Source organism: Cebus imitator, unplaced genomic scaffold, assembly GCF_001604975.1.
Source record: "Cebus imitator isolate Cc_AM_T3 unplaced genomic scaffold, Cebus_imitator-1.0 Scaffold602, whole genome shotgun sequence".
Taxonomy (NCBI): Eukaryota; Metazoa; Chordata; class Mammalia; order Primates; family Cebidae; genus Cebus; species Cebus imitator.
In genome coordinates this window covers 898,468-907,377 of record NW_016107917.1, presented here as the reverse complement: position 1 = coordinate 907,377, position 8,910 = coordinate 898,468, and the positions used below count along the sequence as shown (strand labels likewise).

At 38.6% G+C, this 8,910-nt stretch overlaps 1 protein-coding gene and 1 pseudogene across 1 annotated transcript in view; both read right to left on the bottom strand.

The window, feature by feature from the left end:
- LOC108294777 (testis-expressed protein 11) overlaps positions 1-8,910 on the bottom strand; it is a gene marked incomplete at its 3' end in the record, with an annotated part of 231,744 nt that overhangs the window by 123,512 nt on the left and 99,322 nt on the right. The window lies entirely within an intron of this gene.
- On the bottom strand, positions 8,563-8,742 carry LOC119469218 (annotated as a pseudogene).

Genomic DNA, 8,910 nt, shown 5'->3' with positions numbered 1-8,910 from the left:
AAAAAAAAAAAAAAAAGCCCTGGACCTAGAATTTACATCCAAATTCTACCAGGCATGCAAAGAAGAGCTGGTACCAATCCTACTGAAAATATTCCAAAATATCAGGGAGGAGCAACTCCTCCCTAATTCATTCTACGAAGCCACCATCATCCTGATACCTAAATCTGGCAGAAACAAGGAAAAACAAAACTTCTAGCCAGTATCAGTGATGAACATCGACGTAAAAATCCTCAACAAAATACTAGCAAACCGAATCCAGCAGCACGTCAAAAAGTCAATTCACCACTATCAAGTAGGCATTATTCCTGGGATATAAGGTTGATTCAATATATTCAAATCAATTAATGTGACTGACCACATAAACAGAATTAAAAACAAAAACCAGATGATCATCTCTAATAGTCACAGAAAATTCATTCAATAAAATCCAACACATTTTCGTGATACAAAAACCCAATACACTAGGCATCAAAGGAACATACCTCAAAATAATAAGAACCATCTATGACAAACCCACAGCCAATATCATAATGAACAGGCCAAAACTAGAAGAATTTTTCTCGAGAACTGGAACAAGACAAGGATGGCCACACACCACTCTGATTCAACATAGTACTGTGATATAGTTTGAATGTCCCCACCAAAATCTCACGTTGAATTGTAATCTCCAGTGTTAGAGATAGGGCCTGCTCAAAGGTGTTTGGATCATAGGGACATATCTCTCATGAATGGCTTAGGCCATCCCCTTGGTGATGAGTGAATGAATTCTCATGAGATCTGGTTTTGTAGAAGTGGGTGGTACCTTCCTTCCTACCCCTCCTCTCTTTCTTCTGCTTTTGCCAGGTGAAATGTCTGCTCCCACTTCACCTTGTGCCATGAGAAAAAGATTTCTGAGACCTTACCAGAAGCAGATGCCAGCACTATGTTTCCTGTACAGACTACAGAACCATGAGCCAATTAAACCTTTTTTCTTACAAATTAAATAGTCTCAGGTATTTATTTATAGCAAGCAAGAATGGCCTAATACATATTATGTATCCTAGCCAGACCAATCAGGCAAGAGAAAGAAATAAAAAGCATCCAAAAATAAAAATTAAAATTAAAAATAAATAACAAAATTAAAAGGAAAAAAAATGCATCCAAATAGGAAAAGAAGTCAAACTATCTCCCTTCGCTGACATTATGATTCTATAACTAGAAAGCACTAAAGACTCAAAAAAAAAAAAAGGCTCTTAGAACTAATAAATGGCCCCAGTAAAATTTCAGGATGCAAAATAAGTGTAGAAAAAGACACAGCAAGATGGCCAAACAGAAGTCTCCACTGATCATTCTCCCTGCAGGAGCACCAAACTTGAAAACTATCTACACAAAAAAGGCAATTTTTTAGGAACCAAAAATCAGGTGAGTGATCACAGTTCCTGGTCTTAACTTCATATAACTGAAAGAGGCACTGAAGAGGGTAGAAAAGACAGTTGAATTGCCGACACCACCCCTACCCCATTCACAGCCACATAGTGGGAAGAATCTGTCCTTTTGGGGGATAGAGAGCGCAATGATTGTGACACTCTGCATTGCAACTCAGTGCTGCCCTTTCACAGCAGAAGGCAACACTGGGCACAACTCAGTCAATGTCAATGGAGACTGCATTTGGACCAGCCCTAGTCAGAGGGCAATCATCTCTTCCAGTAATTGGAACTTGAGTTGTAGCAAGCCTCATTTCTGTGGACTGAAGTGCACTGGGGTCCTAAATAAACTTGAAAGGCAGTCTGGTCCACAAGGCAAGTCCTTGTGGGTTTGGAGTCAGTAAACTTAGGGGCATGTGAGACACCAGCCTGGGTGGCCAAGGAAGTGTCTATCCTGCCCCTCCCCCAAGCCCAGGCAGCACCACTTGCAACTCCAAAAGAGACCCCCTTCCTTCTGCTGGAGAGGAAAGGGAAGAGTAAAGAGGGCTTAGTCTTGCAATTTGGATAACAGCTCAGCCTTGGTAAGACAGGACACCAGGAAGAGTCATGAGACACCCATTCCAGGCCCTAGCTACTGGATGACATTTCTAGACACACCCAGGGCCAGAAGGGAATCTGCTGCCTTGAAAGGAAAGACTCAGTTCTGAAAGGATTCATCGCCCACTGGCTAGAAAGCTGACAGATTTCGAATCATCAGCAGTGATAGCCAAGTAGTGTGTACCATGGGTGGGCCTTCAGTGAGAATCTGAGATGTGCTGGCTTCAGGTGTGAGCCAACACATTCCCAGTTATGGTGGCTATGGGGAGAGTCTCCTGCTTGACAAAAGAAAAGGGAAGATGACAGGGGACTTTATCTTGCAGCTTAGGTACCAGGTCAGCCACAGTAGGCTAGAGCACCAAGCAGTCTCTTGGGGTCCCCGATTCTAGACCTTGACTCGATGGCACTTCTGGACCTGCCCGAGGCCAAAGAGAAGTGCACTGCCTTGCAAGATGAGTCCCAGATCGGGCACCACTCACAAGCTGACTGAAGAGCCCCTGGGCCTTCAGTGAACATCAGTGGAGCCTAACAGTACTCCCCATGGGCCTGTGACAGTGGTGGCCATAGGAAGATACTCTGCTTATGAAAAGAGGAGGGAAGAGCAGAAAAAACTGTGTCTTGTGGCTTGGGTGCCAGCTCAGCCACAGGAAAAGGAGCACCAGGTAGCTCCCTAAGGATTCTGACTCCAGGCCCTTGTTCCCAGCCAGAATCTCTGCACCTGCCAGAAGCCAGGGGGAGCTCAATGCCCTGAATTGAAGGACACAAGCCCGGCAAACTTCATCACCTCACCTGCTATTGTAGAGCCGTAGTTCATTAACCAAACATAGGTGGTAGCCAGGTAGCAGCTTATAGCAGGCCGTGAGTGAGATCCAGTGCTATGCTGGCTTCAGGTCAGACAAAACGCAGTCCCAGGGATGGTGGCCACAGGGGTGCTTGTATCACTCCTCCCCTAGCTCTAGACAGCTCAATACAGAAAGACAGACTCCATTTGTTAGACAGAAAGTAAGGGAAGAAAACAAAGAGTCTCTGCTTGGTAATCCAGAGAATTTTTCTGGCCCCCATCCAACACCACCAAGGTGAGACCTCTAAAAGTTTGCAAGAGCCACAGCATTACTGGGCATGAGGTGCCTCCTAAGGCAGATGTGGCTGCTGTGACCAAAAACATAGATCACGACATGTAAATATCCCTTTGGATATTAGAAAGCCTTCCCAAAAATGATGGGTACAAACAAGGCCAAATTGCAAAGACTACAGTAAATACCTAACTCCTCACTGCCCAGACACCAACAAACATCCACAAGCCTCAAGATGATCCAGGAAAACATGACCTTACCAAACAAACTAAATAGGCACCAGGGACCAATCCCGGAGTGACAGAGATATGTGACCTTTCAGGCAGAGAATTCAAATTAGTCATTTTGAGGAAACTCAAAAAACTTCAAGATAACACAGAGAAGGAATTCAGAATTCTCTCAGATACATCTAACAGAGCGACTGAAATAATTACAATGAAGCAAGCAGAAATTCTGGAATCGAAAAATGCAATTCATATACTGATATCAAAATCTCTTAATAGCACAACTGAACAAGTAGATGAAATAAGTAGTGACCTTGAAGACAGTCACCTATTGAAAATACAGGTCAGAGGAGACAAAAGAAAAAAGAATGAAGCACTCCTACAAGATCTAGAAAATAGCCTCATAAAGGGCAAATATAAGAATCACTGACCTTAAAGAGGAGGTAGAGAAAAAGATAGTGGTAGACAGTTTATTCAATGGGATAATAACAGAGAACTTCCCAAACATAGAGAGATATCAATATTCAAGTAAGAGATTATAGAATACCAGGCTGATTTAAGCCAAAGAAGACTACCTAATGGCATCAACCTTGGAAAAGAATTTATGACTAAGTCCTCACCAAAAGCAACTGCAACAGAACCAAAAATTGAGAAGTGGGACCTAATTAAACTAAAGAACTGCTGCACAGCAAAAGAAACTATCAACAGAGTAAACAGACAACCTACAGAATGGGAGAAAATACTTGCAAGCCATGCATCCATCAAAGGTCTAATATCCAGAATCTTTAAGGAACTTAAATAATTCAACAAGCAAAATACAACCCCATTAAAAAGTGGGGATTAAAAAGACATGAACAGACACTTCTCAAAAGAAGACATACAAGTGGGCAGCAAACATATGAAAAAATGCTCAATGTCACTAATCGTCAGAGAAATGCAAATCAAAACCACAATGAGATATCATCTCACACCAGTCAAAGTGGCTTTTATTGAAAAGTCGAAGAATAACAGGTGTTGGCTGGGCTGCAGAGGAAAGGGGATTCTTTTACACTGTTGGTGGAGATGTAAATAGTTCAGCCACTGTGGAAAGCAGTTGGGAGATCTCTCAAAGAAATTACAACTACTATTTGACCCCACAGTTTCATTACTGGGGATATAACCAAAAGAAAACAAATCGTTACACCAAAAAGACACATGTACCCATATGTTATTGCAGCATTATTCACAATAGTAAAGACATATAATCAACCTTGGTGCCCATCAATGATGGAATGCATAAAGAAAATGTGGTACATATACACCATGAAATACTATGTAGCCATAAAAAAAGAGTGAAATCATGTCCTGTGCAGCAACATGGATGCAGCTGAAAGCCTTAAGTTAATGAACACACAAACATGAAATAATGATAAGGAAACTGAATCAGTAACAAAAAATCTCACAACCAAGGAAAACAAGTGAATTCTACCAAATTTAAGAAAAAATTAATGCCAAGCCTTCTTAAACTCTTCCCTAAAAATAAAGAGCAGAGAACCTATCCACACTCCTTCTGTGAAGCCAGCATTATCCTGATACCAAAGCCAGACAAGGACACTACAAAAAAACTATCCCTGATGAACACAGATGGAAAAATCTTTAACAAAATACTAGCAAACCATATTACAAAACACATTAAAATGATCATACACCATGATCATCAACTGGGAATTATTCCTGGGATACAAGGGTGGCTCAACAAACAAAAGTCAGTAAATATGATATATCATATTAACAAAATAAAGGATAAAAATCATATGGTCATCTTGATAGACGCAGAAAAAAATTTTTTTTTTACAAAATTCATCATCCTTTCAAGATAAAAAAATATTTCAAAAATTAAGAATAGAAAGAATGTACCTCAACATAATAAAAGTCATGCAACAAGTCCACAGCTAACATCATACTAGATAGATAGTAAAAAGGTTAAAACATTTCCTCTAACATAGGAAAAAAGCAAAGCAAAGATGCCCACTGTTACCACTTCTATTCAACATTGTGTTAGAAGTCTTAGCCTGAGAAATTAGGCAAGATGAGGGGGAAAAAAGCATTCAAATGTGAAAGGAAGAAATAAAATTGTTTGCAGATGACATAATCTTGTATTAGAAAACTCTAAAATGCTACCAAAAATCTATTAAAACTAATAAATTACAGTTGCAAAACACAAAACCAACATAAAAATCAGTGGTTTCTATATACAAACAAGGAAGCATACCCAAAAATTACAAAAACAATCCCATTTATAACAGTGTCAAAAATCAATACAATACTGATGAATAAATTTAAGGCAAGGAGGTGAAAAACCTGTACACTGAAAACTAAAAAACACTGAAGAAAGAAATTGAAGAAAACACAAATAAAGGGGCAGATATCCTGTGTTCATAGATTGGAAGACTTAATATTTTTAAATGTCCACACTACCTAAAGCATTCTACAGATTCAGTCCTATCCCTATCAACATGGCAATGGCATTTTTCACAGAAGTAGAAAAAACAATCCTCAAATTTATATGGAATCACAAAAGACCTAAACAGCCAAAGCAATCTTGAGCAAAAAGAACAAAGCTGGAACCATCACATTTCCTGATTTCAAAATACACTAGACATTTAATAGTCATGGTATGGACATTTAAAAAGACATATAGACCAACAGAACAGAATAGAATATCTAGAACAAAATCCACATATTTATGGGCAACTGATCATCAACAAAGTTGCCAAGAACATACAATGGAGAAAAGAGTTTCTCCAGTAAATGGTGTTGGAAAAACCTGGATATCCACATACAGAAGAATAAAATTGGAACCTTATCTCCCACCATATGCAAAAATCAATTCAAAATGGATTACAGACTTAATTATAAGACCAGAAACTGTAAAATTACTAGAAAAAAGCAGGGGGAAATCTTCTTGATATTGTATGGGAAATGATTTTTTAGATATGACCCCCAAAGTGCAGACAACAAAAGCAAAAACAGACAAATGGAATTACATGAAACTAAAAAACATGTACAACTGCAAAGGAAACAACAGAGTGAAGAGACAACCTGTGGAATTGGAGAATATTATGGGACTTCAAAAACCTTTTGGAAAAATGGAATTAAAAGATTAAAATGTAAACTTTACTTCTCAACATAAGCTCCATCAAGTTTAAGATACCTTTGTGATACTAGCCGTTTACCCTATTCATAAAGAACTGAGGAATTTAGCCATATCAATGCAAGCTTTTTCACATTTCACATTAACTGAGGAAAAAATAGGTGCCCTTTAGAGATTTTTTTTTTTAAGATTAGGAAACAAAAAGAAGTCAGAAGGGGCCAAATCAGGTCTGTAAGGTGGATGCCTAATGATTTCCCATTGAAATTCACAAAATTACTTTTGTTTGATGAGAGGAATGAGCAGTAACATTGTTGTGGTGGAGAAGGACACTTGGTGAAGCCTTCCAGGAGTTTTTCTGTGGCTTTCTGAAAACACTCTCATAATAAGCAGACATTATCATTCTTTGGCCCTCCAGAAAATCACCAGGCAAAATGCCTTGAGCATCCCAAAAAACTGTTGCTAAGATCTTTACTCTTGACAGAGCCATTTTTGCTTTGACTAGACTTCCACGTCTTGGTAGTCATTGCTTTAATTGTAATTTCTCTTTGGGATGATACTGGTAAAGCCATGTTCATCTCCTGTTACAATTCCTTAAAGAAATGCTTCAGGATTTTGATCCCACTTGTTTATGTAATTTTTTNCACGATCTCGGCTCACCGCAACCTCCGCCTCCCGGGTTCAGGCAATTCTCCTGCCTCAGCCTCCTGAGTCACCGGGATTACAGGCACGCACCAGATCCCACTTGTTTAAAATGTCCAATGAAAGCACTGATCTGGGCACAATGGTTTTGGCATCCATTGAGTGGAAAATTTGCTCCACTTTGACAGTCAGATTTACATAAGCAGAACAAATTGAGACGTCTGTGGTGTTGGCTATTATTTGTACTATTAATCATCAGTTCTCTTCAATTAGGACACAAATGATTGATTTTTTTCCTTACAACTAAGTTGTTGTGTACAGCCTGCTGCTACAGGTTTCATTTTCAACATAATTTCATCCCTTTTTTATTTTTTAACAACATAATGAGTTTATATTTCATATAGTACTTCTCACCATGGGGATGTTACTCAATTAATATAAAGTTTTTTAAAATTAAATCTCTTCTCAATTTCAATGTCGATATAAAGTGGTTTTTTTTGTTTTTTTTTGTTTTTTTTTAAGAAAACCAACTACCACATGTTCTCACTTAAGTAGAAGCTAAATGATGAGAACTCATGAACACAAAGAATGGAACAATAGACACTGGGGTCTACTTGAGGGTGGAGAGTGGGAGAAGGGAGTGGAGCAGAAAATACACTATTGGGTACTGAGCTTAATACCTGGGTAATTAAATTATCTGTACAACAAACTCCGATGACATGAGTTTACCTATGTAACAAGCCTTCACATGTACCCCAAACCTAAAATAAAAGTTTAAAACAATAAATAAATAAAGGACTTTTTAAAATTAACTCTTTTCTCCATTTTAATGTTAGATACGCTGAATGCATTTTTCTAATTTTTTTTTTCTCCAGAGATAAAAGCATCTACTATGTTTGGCTATTTGATATCTAAATACAATATTAACTTGAGAAATAACAAAACAAAAGTCTAATGAAAATATGAAGAAAAGACTCCTTAATGATTTAGGAGGCAGAGATTATAACTGAACAGTGGTGATTTCTTAGGATTCTGGGCAAGAACTTCCTTCTTCCTATTTCATGTGCTTTTTATTTCTTGAAGACAGGGTTTTACTCTGTCAACAAGGCTGTACTGCAGTGGCGTGATCACTCCCCCGTCAGCCTCTCAAGTAGCTGGGACTAACTACACATGCATGCCACCATGCCCAGCTTAGAGAATTCTAAAACTGTGAAATATTACTTATGTAAATTTCAGCCATCTTACTTCTTGAACCCCCTTTCTAGCCAGAAAATACAAATTATAGGCTGCATTTTTCAGTGCATTATTTATTGTAAGGAAAACAATTTTTCTAATTTGCATATCAATGTGTTCTCATTTTATAGGAAACAACTAATAATGTAGGACTCCCCTATTTACTGTTTCTTGGAAACTTTCAAACACCAAAGCTCAAGTTTAGCCTCACTAGTACAAAGGTTTTCAGGGCGAAGTTTGATTCGGGATGCCCTTCAAAGTCACATCTGTCCATTTCTCTTTTGTGAACATACCCCCAAGCAAGCACAGATGCCTGTAATGCCGAGAATCACACCTAACAAGAGAGTAATTGCAACTCTGGCTTCTATTTCTTCAACAAAATGCAGCAACACAAGCAGTAAAATGAGGACTAAGAGCTATTGTGTTGAAACAGAAGTCATGATGGTGGGGTCTTGATGGCTGAAGTTTGCAAAGAAACAGTATATATACAATTCTATCTGACTGGAAATGTTCCCTTCCTGGAGCTGTGGATGCTGAGGCTAAGGGGTTCCACTTGACACTGCCTTCCAGGAAGCAACCATTACAGGAATCTGGTTCCTTTTTTTTTT